This window comes from Benincasa hispida, chromosome 2 (genome assembly GCF_027475165.1).
Source record: "Benincasa hispida cultivar pf3 chromosome 2, pf3_genome.v1.1, whole genome shotgun sequence".
Lineage (NCBI taxonomy): Eukaryota > Viridiplantae > Streptophyta > Magnoliopsida > Cucurbitales > Cucurbitaceae > Benincasa > Benincasa hispida.
This window is the reverse complement of record NC_143479.1, coordinates 40,017,369-40,032,838: the sequence shown is the minus strand read 5'-3', so window position 1 is coordinate 40,032,838 and position 15,470 is coordinate 40,017,369. Positions and strand designations below refer to the sequence as shown.

Below are 15,470 nucleotides of genomic sequence, written 5' to 3'. Positions count from 1 at the left end.
TTATTTATATGAACTTTAAAAACTTTTGGAAAAATTGCATTTTTTCAATTGTTTTTCTTTTTCCTTTTTTAAAGTTTTACTTCTGTATTAATACTGTTTTTGTTATTTCTTTTTGAATTTTCATTTCTTTTTTTAATCCAAACTCTAATTTGGTGAAATTAACCTATTAACTCTTTTTTTATTAAAGTAATTTTTTTTTCTATTCAATAAACTGTAGCAATTTTCTTAATAATTTTTTTTTTCAATTGGAGTTTTTCAATATTTCGGGGATAGGGGTGGGGAAGGGGATTAATTTCCCCTGCGGTGCCCCGCCCCGCCCTGTTGCCAACCCTAGGTAGAGATTAGGGTAAATTGGGCCATTTTGGTAAAATCCTTGATTGATTTGGATTGCAATTAGTTTACTTGTTTATTAGGATTATGATTAGTGTCTTTATTTGAACATTATCCAGGATTTTTGTCTCAATTTTTTTTTGAAACGGAAACAAGACTTTTCCGTTGAATTAATGAAATGAGTCTAATGCTCAAAGTACAAAGTACAAAGAAAAAATTCTAAAAAGAACAAAAAGCGCAAAAGGAACAAAGAGCAACTTTATCTCCTTCAATATGAACGGTTTTATATTTGAATGCTATTTAGGATATTTGTTTGAATATGAACGCTTTTATGTTGCTCTAATAATTCTATTATGTTTTGTTGTTTATTTCACTTTCTATTATATTTTTGTATCCCTTTTTAGTTTTCTTATATTTTTTAGCATTAGTCTCTTTCTATCCTACCAATGAAAAGTGCTTCCCCCCGCGCAAAAAAAAAAAAAAAAAAAAAAAAAAATTACTTGGTGATAAAAAAATATAAAGTTCTCCAGATTAATGTCCTCTCCCAATAATTTTTTTCGTCACAAGATCCTGAAACAAGCAATAGCATGGATATAATGAGACACAACAATTAAGGTCGCGAGTGGATTGACTAATAGAGATCGAGTTAAAGAAAATTGAGGTAAATGTAGAACAGATATTTTTGATCCATCAACTAAGGTAAACACTTGGAAGGGATGTAGATGACTAAATTTTGGAAAATAAGCTGGGTTACTTGTCATGTGAGCAGTAGCATCGGAGTCTATGGCCAATTGGGGTAGAGCATGAAAGAAGATAATGATTCAAGTTATCTGAATCAACAATGGTTGTAATAGGGGTACATGCAGATAATGAAGAAGATGCTTTTGATAATTTCTTGGATTATTGAAATTTAGCAAACTCGGCTACAAAATTAACTAAGGGCTTTTTAGACAAACCATGGACGGATCGAGTCCGCAATTGAACCACATTAGACATTGCTTCGAGTTCGGCCATAGGTTAATAACAAATGTAAAACCACAAAATTTAATCTAAACCCATGAAATCAGACCCAATTAATGTCACAGCTTCTGAGAATCTAAACTGAACAATGTTATGATTCTTTTTCAAACTGACTTCTAACACGAGCCAATTATGACCAAAATGACCCCACAAACAGGTCTAAAGTTGCAGAAAGCGGAAAGCCACGAAACTGAAGAGGATTTTGGCCACACATGCGTCAATGTGTGGGATTGATGGCTAGTACTTATGGAGGCACGTGAGGGTCACACGTTATTGATTTTTGGCTCAATTTACTTGCAAATCGAGTAATGGGCTATCTTTTAGGTAGGATGGTCACAAAAATAGCTTCAGTAACAGACCGCGATGGTGGTGGCAACGGCTTCGAAAGTGAATGGTGATACACAAAACTCAAGTAAATGGCCAAACCCTCCAAACAAAATTAAGGTGTACCAACCTCAAACCCTAGGGTTTACAAATCCTTAATCACTCACAATTCCTTAGGAAAGACCTGATGCTTTGATACCATGTTAGTGTGAAACCAAAATACAGAAAAATCAATTATTTTCTATTCATTAGAGTTCAATGTATACATAAAAGCACTAAAGTATAGTAAAAAGACAACAAAAGACAAATGAATAATAACATCCTATATTTACTCATATATACTATATAGGTACCTGATACCAATACACCAAAAGTTGGAAACATTTACTCATATCAACTAGAAAGTCCGAAACCAATAGGAAAGCAAGAAGCCAGCAAAGTAAGGAAGGTCAATTTGGGAATTTCAATATTTCATTCCACCAATCAAAATGCCTCGTTTCTCAGGGGCATACATGTAAATTGCAACCCACTCCTCGTTCATCAAACAAGCTTTACACAATACACAAAAGAACTCAGGGCATGGAAGAAGAAGAAAATGATGAACAAATTGTAGAAAAGAAAGATCTAACTAACAAACAAACAATTTCATGGAAACATCGTCGCCGCCGAAGATGGAAATCCAATTATAGAGGAGAAAAAGAATGAGAACAAGAAAGAGAGCAACACGGATGGGGGATCAAGTGACGCGGTGGATGGAGTCAAGCTCACCAAAGGAGAAGATGGTGGAGATGAAGGAGCCGCAATTAGAGGAGAGGATCTAGATGCTGAGAAGGAGACCCAAGGCGCTTAGCAGTCGGAAATGGCTTTGGAGGTTATTATACCAGTCAAAGTTTCTTTTCAACAACAAAATGAATGTTTGGACTACTAATGTTTATGGTCCTATGATTATTGAGAGAAGATTTTTTTATGGGATGAGTTGTGTTTAGTTTATTTATACTGTGATGTTCCTTGGTGTATTGGTGGTGGCATCAACACTACACTAGAAATATGAGATAAACCAGTCAGTTGTGTTAATAGGGAAATGCATCACTTTAATTAGATTGTTACTAAGCTATGACTTACGAAATTACGATTGTCAAATGGAAAATTTTCTTGCCCAAAATTGAACGTTAACTCCATCGTTAATTGACATATTTAGTTACAAGGGAGTGAATTAGATCTTTGATAACTCTAGGGTATCCAAACAAGTCCAAATCTTCTCCATCCATTTTCCTATCATGCTTGAAGTCGGAAGCTTTGCTAGGAGTCCAACCCCTTTTTGGTTCTATAATCTCTCATTGAGTGTCCCAGAGAAATTTGTTATATGGAAGAATCTGATTCAAAAGATGAATCATATGTATGGGAGGTGTTGATGTAGTAGCATTATGGTAAATTAGTGTATTATGGCCAAATCCTTAATTGATTAGGATTGAGATTAGTTTCCATGATCGATTAGAAGACAAGATTATTTTCCTTCGTTTATTAGGATTATGATTAGTTTATTTGACTATGTAGGAGTAGGATTAGTTTGCTTCCAATTCTCTATAAATAGAGAGAATGTCTTCTTATATTGGCAACTTTTGATTCATAATAAAACGTTTGATTTTATTATTGGAGATTTCTCTCCTTTTGTCTTTTAGGGTACATCAATTTGCCATTCACTTGAAATTAAGAAATTGGAAGACTTGTATCAAGGAATGGTTTGGTAATTTTGAAGTAGGGGTGATAGTGAGTTCGGTTTTTGTTGGTTTTTGAGCCAACCAAGAACCAAACCAGACTAATAGTTTTACAAAGAAGGGATCCAAACCAATGCCCAATAAAGAATAAAACCAATGGATTAGTTTTTAATTGGTTTGGTTTTCGGTTTTTGGTATTTCCTTTTTTTTTTCAAATTTTTATTTTTTTTTTCTATTTTTTGTTTTGAATTGGTTTTTTTTGCTAATTTTAAATTAAAATTGTGTCTATTTTTTTTATAGATTGAAATTTGATATTTTTGTTTTCTTTTTCTTGGCACTTTTTTAAATAAAAACATACAAACGCCATAATAATTGCTGGATTTGCATGGTTTGTTTCGAAACTTGAGAATAATGTATTATCCTTCGAGGAAAATAGTTTCCAGTCTCATACTAAAAGTGAATTTTGGAATTACATGGTGGTGGAAAGGTGCTACAAAACATTATTTTTTTCTCTTATTAATCTTAAGAGGAAAGAGTTTCTTAAATAGAAGAAATACCCAATTGCAAATAAGGAAAGAATAAAATAATTACAAATAAGGAAAGAATAAATTACAACAAATATAATACAATAAGTACAAGATAAAATTTCACAATAAGCTGGTTTGAAGATATCATTCATAGCCAGCTTGTCAATCAACTTGTTGAATTGCCACTTTGAGGGACTTGAAAAGATGTGTCTGAGCTAACACTACATGCTCTCTCCTCTCCCCTCTCCCCCTTCCCATCCTCCTTCCTCTCCGATTCTGACCTTCCTCCCCAGCCATATCTTCTCCAACCACGCCGGTGACATTCGTTTAACGGTCAGCCCCAGATCTCATGGAGGTGAAGAGTTGCAAAATAGGTGTTCATTTCTTTTGTATGTGGAAAGTGAGCAACGGTTTTTCCATAGAAGACATGAAAAAAGGATAAAAAGTTCTTTTCTCATCACCAATGGCGCAATGGTTAGATGGTAGCATGTAGAGATTGTTGTACGATCTATCATTTGAATTTTTCCTTCTTAAGGAAAGAGTTGATCAGTGTGTCATCCGCCTATCAAAATTTTGGGACAGCAGAGGATGGTTTGCGGAATGTGCGATCTGGCCCTCAATGGGTGGAAGGAAAAACATCCACATCCCTTTTGGTGATGGAAATTTCGGCTGGCAAGAGTTTAATGATATGGTCAGCGGTTGCCTCAAGGATTCCTCGTCCAATACGTTTCCTTCTGAGAATAACCTCCCCCCTTCAAAAGTTGACAAGTCACCCTTGAGCACCTCTCATCAGCCACAGGGATCCTCAAGGAACCCGAGATCCCTTGTTTCCTCTGTTTCGTTGGTCAAAGAATAGAATAGGCATCACCAATGGGTTATCAAGCATCCTGATGTGCTCCAACCTGACTTTTCCAACCTATGGATTGTCTCACGCCTCTTTGAGTTCGATAATTGGCTTGATATTAGTACAACACTCAAAGACCACTTCCAATCTAATGTTATTATCAATCCTTTATTTGCAGAAAATGCTCTGGTGACAATGGAACAAGACTCCTTGGATGAGCTGAATAAAAACTCAGGCAAGTGGCAGAAGTTCGGCTCCTTCCACCTGAAGTTCGAAAGATGGAACAATTCCATCCACGACAGACCAGCTTATGCCAGAGGATATGGTGGCTAGATTTCTATTAAGAACTTACCCCTTGACCACTGGTGCAAGCAAACATTTGAGGCGATCAGGAAATACTTTGGTGGGTTAGAAAGCATAGCAATGGAAACACTTAATTTGATCAATGTCTCAGAGGCCAAAATTAAAGTAAAGGAGAATCTTTGCGGTTTTGTTCCAGCAACAATAGAAGTTTCAAATGAAAGAAGGGGCTCCATCTACTTGAATTTCGGCGATATTTCGTCATCCAACCTTCCAAGCAAGGTCAGGGGTGAATTATTTGAGTCTGACTTTACAAATCCCATTGATTTAATTCGCCTGAACAAAGTTAAGTGCGATGAAGGCATTTTATGTGATCCATTAAATTCAAATTTCAATTTCCTCCTTCCCTCCAACTGTAATATTAAATTCTCTAGAAGCCCAGGAGTTTTTGTTGATAAAATAGAGAACAGGAAGAGAGAGAATAAGTTCAAGGCCAAAAAGTCAAGAGGCCATTCGTCTTCTGAGCCGGCCCCCCCGATCCTACCTCAAACCTCTGTCGGTTGATCTTCCCAAGTTACCCTCTTCATATCTGCCTTTAGAGGAAAAAGCTTTTAATATTGAAAAGAAGCCTGAGGGTCGTGACTCTTCAACTTCTCCTAAAAAAGGCACCAAAATTGGTTTGCAAAAAATCAGAAATGCCGGTCCGGCTTTTTTTTTTCAGGAAGTCGTTTCGTCTCCAAACAATATTGAAAAGTTTGGTGCCCAAGATACTCTCACGAAGAAGCTGGAGGCCTCAGTTTCTTATCCAATCTCCCACAAACGGTTCCAAAAGTTGAAAAGGAATAAGTCATTTAAGTCTTTCACTACAGCAAAAAGGAAGTCGTATGGGCTGCGGCCTTTTACCAAACATTTCATCAGAAAACACACGTCCTTTCAAAATCCATGGTCAGCCATCCCTAATCTGGATATTCTTGAAGTAAGTTGTGCTAACCTCCAAGCAAATCCTCAAACCTCGGGCCTAGGTAGGGAGAATTCTATGATCCTACCTTCTCTACACTGCATCCGAAGTGGGAAATCCTCTCCAGAACATCAAGTTCTCAACTGTAACAAGTTTATTTCTCCTTCTCCATTCTCACAAGACTCGGAAGATGATTTGTTGGCTAGTGTGAGTAGTGAGGAGCAGATCTTATAGATGTTGATAACAACAAAGACCTCGAAGATGGCCAAGTGGACATTGATTTCTCCCTGAATCAGCTTTTTCTTCCTCAGGACGATCCTTCATAGGTTAGTGAAAACAACTTCCCCATCCCCTCTCTTAATTTGTCAGATGTCCCCCAATCCTTACACTCCATCATAAAAGAGAGTGACTTCGTCTTGGCCTGATCAAAGGGGGAAGAATTAAAGTATCCTCGGTGGTCCAGAATGAAGATTGTTACTTGGAACACAAGAGGCTTAGGGGATTCTTCAAAAAGACTGCTTCAGAAAAGATTTCTGAAAAAAGTCAACCCAGATATCCTCCTTATTCAAGAAACAAAAAAAGACAGAAGTGAGGGTTCCTTTATCAATAGCCTTTGGAGCTCAAAAGAGGTAGGATGGGCCTTGGTTGAAGCTAAAGGAAAATTGGGAGGTTTACTCACAATGTGGGATGAAAGCAAAATTCTAGTTTCCTGCAGTTCGAAAGATGAATTCTCTCTTTCAATCAAGTGTCAAACAATAAACAAAAAGATTTGCTGGATTACAAATGTCTATGGCCCTTGTGATTACTGAGAAAGGAGAAGAATGTGGGCGGAATTATCCTCCTTGGCTAAGAAATTCGATGATCCCTGGTGTATTGGTGGGGATTTCAACAACATTCGAAGAAGACATGAGAGATACCCAGTAGGAAGAGCAATGAGGATATGAATGACTTCAACAAGTTCATCAGGTTAAACAATCTGCTGGAAATTCCACTCTCAAATGGCCAATTCACTTGGTCTAAGGAAGGAGATGTTGCTTCCAAATCTCTCCTAGACCATTTTCTTGTATCAAGCACGTGGGAAGATGTTTTTGATAATTCAAGGGTTGCAAGACAAGCTAGAACCATGTCAGATCACCTTCCTTTTACCTTAGAAGCAAGAGCATTTGAGTGGGGGCCCTCACCGTTTTGTTTTTGTAACAGCTGGTTGAGCAATAAAGAGTGCTGTAAATTGATTGAAAAATCTCAAAAAAAAAAAAGAGGGAAAATCATCAGTGGGGAGGCTTTACTCTCTCCACAAATTTGAAAAAAACTAAATCAGCTCTTAAAAAATGGTTTCATGAATATGGGAAAGAGATGAAGTTGAAAGAGGAAAGTTTACTAAATGAACTTCAAAGAAAAGACTCAATGACAGTGGATGTTTTTTCACAGATCAGGGTTGATGATGCATCCTATTCCTTGAAAGCAGACCTGCTGGCATTATACCAACTGGAAGAAAGAAGTCTAATTAAAAAATGCAAGTTAAAATGGTTAAAAGAAGGGGACGAGAACACCTCTTTCTTCCACAGATTCTTTTCTGCTAGAAAAAGAAAAAATTTGATTGCAGAATTGCTCAATGACCAAGATCTTCCAACCAAATCCACCCGGGACATTGAAGATATCATTTTGGGCTTTTACTCCTCATTGTACTAAAAAAGTGATGGTCCTCGGGCCATTCCCCTTAACCTTGATTGGTCTAGAGTCTCAAGAAGCCAAAATGAGCAGTTGGTAGTAAGTTTTTTTACTTTAGAAATCAAGCTGGCAGTGAAAGGGTTGGGAAGAAACAAGGCACCAGGGTCGGATGGCTTCACACTAGAATTCTTCATCCATTTTTGGTCTCATTTGAAAGACAACCTTATAAAAATGTTTGATGATTTCTATAGCAATGGTAAACTCAATTCGTGTATTAAAGAGAACTTTATTTGCCTAATTCCAAAAAAGTCCAATGCAGTGAAGGTCAAAGATTTCAGACCAATCAGTCTCACAACCCTCTTGTACAAAATAGTTGCAAAAGTTTTAGTTGAGAGGCTAAAAAGAATCATGTCAAACATAGTAGCCCCTACTCAAAGTGGCTTTATTGAGGGAAGACAAATCCTAGACCCTATCCTAATTGCAAATGAAGTAGTTGAGGACTATAGATCGAAAGGGAAGAAAGGTTGGATTCTAAAGCTTGATTTGGAGTAAGCCTTTGATAGAGTGGACTGGTCCTTCCTTGAAAAAGTCCTACTTGGTAAGAATTTCAGCTCAAAATGGATCTCTTGGATTTTGGGCTGCATCACCAATCCAAAGTTCTCCATCTTTATCAATGGAAGGCCTCGTGGAAGGATAGTGGCAACTAGAGGAATCAGGCAATGAGATCCCCTTTCTCCTTTCCTTTTCATCCTTGTGGGAGAAATGTTAAATGCCTTAATCAACCGGTTACATGAGAAAGAATGCTTTGAAGGCTTTTTGGTAGGAAAGGATAAAGTCCATATCTCAATTTTGCAATTTGCCGATGATACCCTTATCTTTTGCAAATATGATGATGCTATGCTAGTCTCTTCGGGCCACACTTGACCTTTTTGAATGGTGTTCTGGTCAGAAAATTAATTGGGAAAAATCATCTCTTTGTGGTATAAATATAGACCTTAACATGCTGAACAAGTGGGCAGCCAAGTTCAATTGTAAAGCAGAGCAGCTTCCCCTACTCTATTTAGGCCTTCCATTGGGAGGTTATCCGAAAAAGACAGTTTTCTGGCAGCCGGTTATTGATAAACTTCAAGGCACTCTTGACAAATGGAGAAGATACAACATTTCAAGAGGAAGAAGAGCAACTCTTTGTAAGTCAGTTTTTTCAAACCTCCCCACTTACTATATGGTCTTCCTTCTTGATACCAAAAAAAGTGTTATCCATCTTAGAAAAAATATTGAGGAACTTCTTTTGGGAAGGCCACAAAGGGGGTAAACTAAATCATTTAGCCAAATGGGAGCATGTGGCTAAATCTCATGAAGAAGGGGGCCTTGGTTTGGGAGGCTTGAAAGAGAAAAATCTGGCTCGTCTAGCAAAATGGGCTGGAGATTCCAGCATGAAAGCTCTTCCCTTTGGTGCAGAGTGGTCAAAAGTATACATGGCAGTAACAATTTTGGGAGTCACACATCTGGTAAGGCAGTGAACAGCTTTAGAAGCCCATGGGTCAGTATTTCAAGGGCTTGGTTGAAAGTGGAAAACCTGTCGGTTTTTTTTTTTAGGCAATGGACTTAAAATTGCTTTCTGGTTAGATGCTTGGCTTGGCAATCCCCCCTATTGTCCAGATTCTTCAGATTATTCAGATTGTCCACTCAACTAAATGGTTCTGTGAGGGAGCATTGAGATCACAACACTAACTCTTGGAGCATCTCTTTTAGAAGACATTTAAAAGATGAAGATATTATTGAATTTCAAGATTTGTTAAGCCTCATTTCTAACCTAAAGGTGCAAGATTGCCCTGACTCAAAGGTTTGGTCTTTGGAATCCAATGGAGTTTTCTTGGTTAAATCCTTAACCAATTATCTTCGCGAAGCCCCTCGAATTGATCTTCTCCTAAATGAAGTTCTTTGGAAATCAAAAAGTTCAAGGAGAATAAATATAGTCCTTTGGATAATGGTTTTTGGAGCCTTAAACTGCTTAAGTGTGCTGCAAAAGAAGCTTGTCTCCCACTATATCTCCCCCAATATATGTGCTTTGTGTAAAAAGAATGGGGAAGACCTCTCGCACCTTTTTTTCGACTGCTTTTATGCACAAAGCTGCTGGTTTTCGCTCTTCAATGTCTTTAACTTGTGCTGGACCTTCGGAGCAGACTTTAGCCTAAATGTACAACAGCTGTTGATAGGGCCTGTTCTCAAGAAAACTCATCAAATTCTGTGGGTCAATGCTGTAAAGGCTGTGTTAGCTGAATTGTGGTTTGAGCGGAATCAAAGAGTCTTCCAAGACAAGGAAACCCCATGGTTCTCAAGATATAAAGCAGCAAAGCTGAAGGCCTCTCTTTGGTGCTCCCTCTCAAGCTCCTTTGCAGCATACTCTAGTCCGGAAATCAGTCTAAATTGGCATTCATTCCTTTCTCCAGCTTTCTGAAGTTCACATTTCTTCGAATTTTTAGTTCTCTTTGCTGTGATTGTTCCTTCTCCCTTAATTTTCCAGCCGGTTCTTTCTTTCTCGTTTTTAGAATTGTATCCCTTTGTATTGCTTTAATTTAGAGGATTTTCTAGTGTTTGGATGTGATGAGGGGTGCTAAGGGGGTGTCAACCTAGTTGAGATGCCCGGGTGCACCTACTGATCCTTATGACTTTTTTGTAAATTGAGCATTAGTTTCACTTCATTTTCTTAATGAATAAAGAGACTTGTTTCCTTTTCAAAAAAAAGAATCGTCACTTTGGAAGACCTTTGGTTAACACATTTGTAATTTGCTCTGCTGTCGGGAAAAAGGGAATGCATATTATTCCTGCATCAATCTTTTTCTTTATGAAGTGTTTATCAACTTCAATATGTTTGGTCCTATCATGAAGGACTGGATTGTGGTCAATGGAAATTGCTGACTTGTTATCACAATAGATGCGTGTGGGCATTGTCGGAGAGAAATTCAATTCTTCCAATAGCCTTCTTATCCATATGCCTTCACAAATACCATGGGCTAATGCCCTAAGTTCTGCTTCAGCACTATTTCTTGCAACTACACTTTGTCTTTTTACTTTGCCAAGTAACTAAATTTTCTCCAACAAAAGAGCAATACCCCGAAGTAGATCTTCTATTAGTCGTGCTTCCTGCCCAATCAGCATCAGTGTAAACCTCAATATTTAGGTGGTCATGCTTCGTGAATAATGTACCTTTTCTTGGAGTACCTTTCAAATATCTCAAAATTCTATAAATTGCTTCAAAGTGAACTGACCCGGGAGCATGCATGAACTGACTTACTACACTAACTGCGAAAGCAATGTTAGGATGTGTGTGAGAGAGGTATATGAGTCTCCCTGCAAGCCTCTGGTACTTTTCCTTTTCTTTTACTTATTTTTCAGTTGTAGTAACCAATTTTAAATTTTGCTCAATAGGAGTTTTTGCTGTCTTGCAACCAAGTATATCTGTCTCATTCAGTAGGTCAAGAATATACTTCCTCTGGTTGACAAGAATGCCATTTTTAGATCTGGCAAACTCCATTCTTAGGAAAGGTTCCCAGGTCCTTGATTTGAAAATCATTAGCAAGGTTTTTCTTCAAGATATTCAGTCCTGTCTCATCATTACCTGTAAGAATGATATCATCAACATACACTATCAAAACGACCAACTTACCACTTCCAGTATGTTTATAGAACATAGTATGATCAACTTGACTTTGATTGAATCCATAGCTCGTGATTGCCTTTCCAAACCGTTCAAACCATGCTCTGGGAGATTGTTTAAGCCCATATAATGATTTCTTTAACTTGCACACTTTGTTAATCCCAAGATCCACCTCAAAACCAGGTGGCAAGTCCATAAAAACCTCTTCTTCAAGATCCCCATTGAGAAAGGCATTCTTCACATCAAGTTTATAAAGAGGCCAATCAAAATTAATTGCCACAGACAACAAGATTCTAATAGAATTAATTTTAGCTACTGGAGCAAATGTTTCTTGATAATCAATGCCATAGGTTTGAGTGAACCCTTTGGCAACCAATCTAGCCCTATACCTTTCAATACTACCATCAGCTTTACATTTTACAATGAACACCCATTTGCATCCCACCGTCTTCTTATCTTTTGGTAGTTCGACTATGTCTAATGTGCAATTTTGTTTCAGTGCATTGAACTCTTCCATCACTGCTAATTTCCAATTCAAATCATTTAGGGCTTTCTGTATATTCCTTGGAACAAATAGGTTGGTTATTTTGGATGTGAAGGCTTTATGACAGTCGGACAATCTATGATAAGAAAGATAGCTTTCAATGGGATATTTGATGCATTTACGAGTACCTATCCTATGGCAATTGGAATATCAAGATCTGAGAGATCAGGTAAAGGATTAGAAGGAGATGAACTAGGAAAAATAGGAGTAGAGTGTCTAATACCTGGATCTTCAGGATCATTCATCGGAGTATTTGATTGGTTCTGTGATAAGTCAATTGTCTGATCTCGGACTGTTTGAGTCAAGTTTCTTCTAGTATAAACCTGAAGTTCAGGATTTCGACTTGTAGAGTCATTTTGTAGTGTTTCTCCCCCTGAGGAAGAATTCTCCATACTTGGTATCGAAGGACTAGAGCTCATAATTGTAGGACCACTGATGTTTGGGAGAGAGAAAGTATCCCAAAAATTATCTTCAAGGTTAGATATCTCCCCCTAAAGAAAATTTGGGCAAAAAAAAGGTTGATTTTCCAAAAAAGACATATCCATACTCTCAAAATACTTGTGGGTCAAAGGATTAAAACATTTGTAAGCTTTCTTATAGTAACATAGCCTACAAAAATGCATTTAGTGGCTCGAGGATCAAGCTTAGTTCGAGAAAGAGGAGAAGTATGGACATAAGCAGTACACCCAAAACAATTTAATTGGTAAATTAAAAGACAGCCGGTTATTTGGAAAAAAACTTATTGAAGCGATTAAGAGGAGTTTTAAAATTCAAAACCTTAGACGACATTCGATTGATCAGATATGCAGCTGTAAGAATGGCATCACCCCACAAATATTTTGGAACATTCATAGAGAACATAAGGGCACGAGCAACTTCAAGTAAGTGTCTATTCTTTCTCTCAGCAATGCCATTCCGTTGAGGTGTGTCACGACACGTAGCTTGATGAAAAATGCCATTTTCTTACAAAAAATTGGATAACTGTTAATTGAAATATTCGGTGCCATTATCAGAGTGAAGAATTCGAATTTTAGTTCGAAATTGAGTCTCTATCATATTGTAAACCCGAACAAACACCTCTTTTACCTCTGACTTTTTTGTTAACAAATAAAGCCAAGTTAAACGAGTGTGGTCATCTATAAAGGTAACAAACCAACGCTTATCACTATGAGTTAAGACTTTAGACGGATCCTAAACATCAGTATGAATTAAGGAAAAAGGTGATGAAGCCTTGTACGGTTTAAGCAAATAGGTGGATCGATGATGTTTGGCAAAAATGTAACTTTCACATTGAAAAACTGAATAGTCAAATCCTTTAAATAAATTGGGAAACAGATACTTTAAATAAAAGAAATATGGATGCCCTAATTTACGATGCCAAAGCATGATAGTTTCTTTAACAGAAGGAGAACAAACACTACTCAAGCTCTGAACTTTTTTATGACTAGTAGAAACTTCATCAAAGTAATAGAGATCATCAATCATCCTAGCACGTCCAGTAATAGAAACCACCAATCATCAATCATCCTAGCACGTAATATAAGTTTTTTAGTCAAAGGAATAGTTCCTTTTCCTGCAATAGAGGTGAAGCTGTCATCGGCAAAGCGAATTTTTTATTGCAATACACAGGAGAATATGATTCAAATAAACAAGAGGAACTGGTCATATGATCAGAAGCTCCAGAGTCTATAATCCATGGAGATGAATTAAGGCAAGAGAGAGCTTGAGGACAAGTACCTGATTGTGCCAAGGAAATACTAGGATTATTAGATGATGAATTGGTCTGTAGCAGCTTCAAAATTTGATCAATTTGCTCTTTATTAAATGGCCTGGAGTCAACAATATTAGCATTAGAGGCATGTTGCTTAGAACTTTTCCAATTCGTAGTTTTTCCATGAAATTTCCAACAAGTTTCACGTGTATGTCGAGGTTTATTGCAATGGTCGCACTAGACACGAGGCTTTTCATATGGCTTATTGGATTGATTAGAAGCCTTCATTGCAGTATTTTCAGTCACCAACGCAGAGCATTCAACTGAGTCAATAGGTTTTTTGCAAATCATAACATTCCTGCGGCTTTCTTCCCTGCGAACTTCAGAAAAAACATCATTAATAGTTGAAGAGTAGTTTTTCCAAGTATTCTACCTCTAACTTCATCGAACTCAACATTGAGGCCGACAAGGAATTTGTAAATATGACCATCTCAACAGTTTTCCTATAGTGCTTTTGGTCCTCTGTAGACTTCCATTCATACGTATCAAAGAGGTCAAGGTCTTGCCAAATTCCTTTTAATGAGTGAAAGTATTGTGTAACGGAGCTAGTTCCTTGTCGTATATCACCCAATTTTAAGTTCAACTCAAATACTTGTGACTGGTTGCCCAAATCAGAATACATCTGAGTTACACTATCCCATAATTCCTTGGCAGTAGAGTAACACATGTAGTTACAACCAATGTCTTCGACTATGGAATTGACAAGCCAAGTCATAACCATGGAGTTTTCAGCGTCCCATCCGGTGAATGAAGGGTCATTTGAACTAGGAATGGTTTTTTCTCCTGTGATGTAACCAATCTTCCCTTGTCCATGAATATACATCCGAACACTTTGGGACCAAGGAAGAAAATTATCCCCATTGAGTCGAATGGTAGTTATTTGGACAGTGGGACCGGTTGAATGGCCACGATTGTCGCAAACTCGAGTGATGGGTACCTTAGTGTCCGACATATCGTTGAAAAAAAAGGAAACCCAAAATACAAAATCAGTAGATTTGAAAAAAAAAAAAAACAACACAAAGGCTTAAACGAACAAGCAACTAGGAAAATTATAGCTGACGGACAGCGGCAACTGGTCGGCGGTGCAGACACGGTCGGACGACAGACTGTGAAATCGCGACCAAAAAACGCGACTCAAACAACATTCGCGACTTTCAGGCAGACGTCTGGCGGTGGAGCTTCAGGTGGTCGACGGCGGCGGTGAACAAACAGAAGGCAACGACAGAGCTCGACATCGGTTGGTACCGGCATAAGGTTGGGTTTTTTTCTAGGGTTTCAAAAAGAAAAAATAGGGTTTTTTTTTTTTTGGTTTTTAGGGTTTCAAAAATTTTGTTGCTCTGCTAGAAAATATTATTTTTTCTCTTATTAATTTTAAGGAAAGGGTTTCTTAAATAGAAGAAATACCCAATTGCAAATAAGGAAAGAACAAAATAATTACAAATAAGGAAAGAATAAAATTCAGCAAATATAATACAATAAGTACAATATAAAATTTCACAATAAAGGAAATAATCAACCAAAGGAATTCAACTCAAAAGTGTAAACTACTTTGGTTTAAGTCCAGAGATGAAAATACAACCTTTTTCCATTGTTTTTATAGTTTTTTATGAGAAAGGAAATGGATTCTCCTCTCTCTTATTTACTCAATGAATTGTACAACCCTAATTTAAAGAGGACAAAGTACATAAAAGTAATAGGACTAATGGGAAAAAATATACATGGAAAGAGAACTAGAATTGACAAAGGTTTGGGAAAGAGATATTTCCAGAATATTCTCACAAGGCTAATACCATAAATGACCCTGGTCAACA

At 37.3% G+C, this 15,470-nt stretch overlaps 1 protein-coding gene and 1 pseudogene across 4 annotated transcripts in view; one reads left to right on the top strand and one right to left on the bottom strand.

The window, feature by feature from the left end:
- The window catches only part of LOC120071354 (vacuolar protein sorting-associated protein, putative (DUF1162)), a 118,774-nt gene that overhangs the window by 49,404 nt on the left and 53,900 nt on the right, over positions 1–15,470 (top strand). The window lies entirely within an intron of this gene.
- On the bottom strand, positions 12,017–14,611 carry LOC150037883 (uncharacterized; annotated as a pseudogene).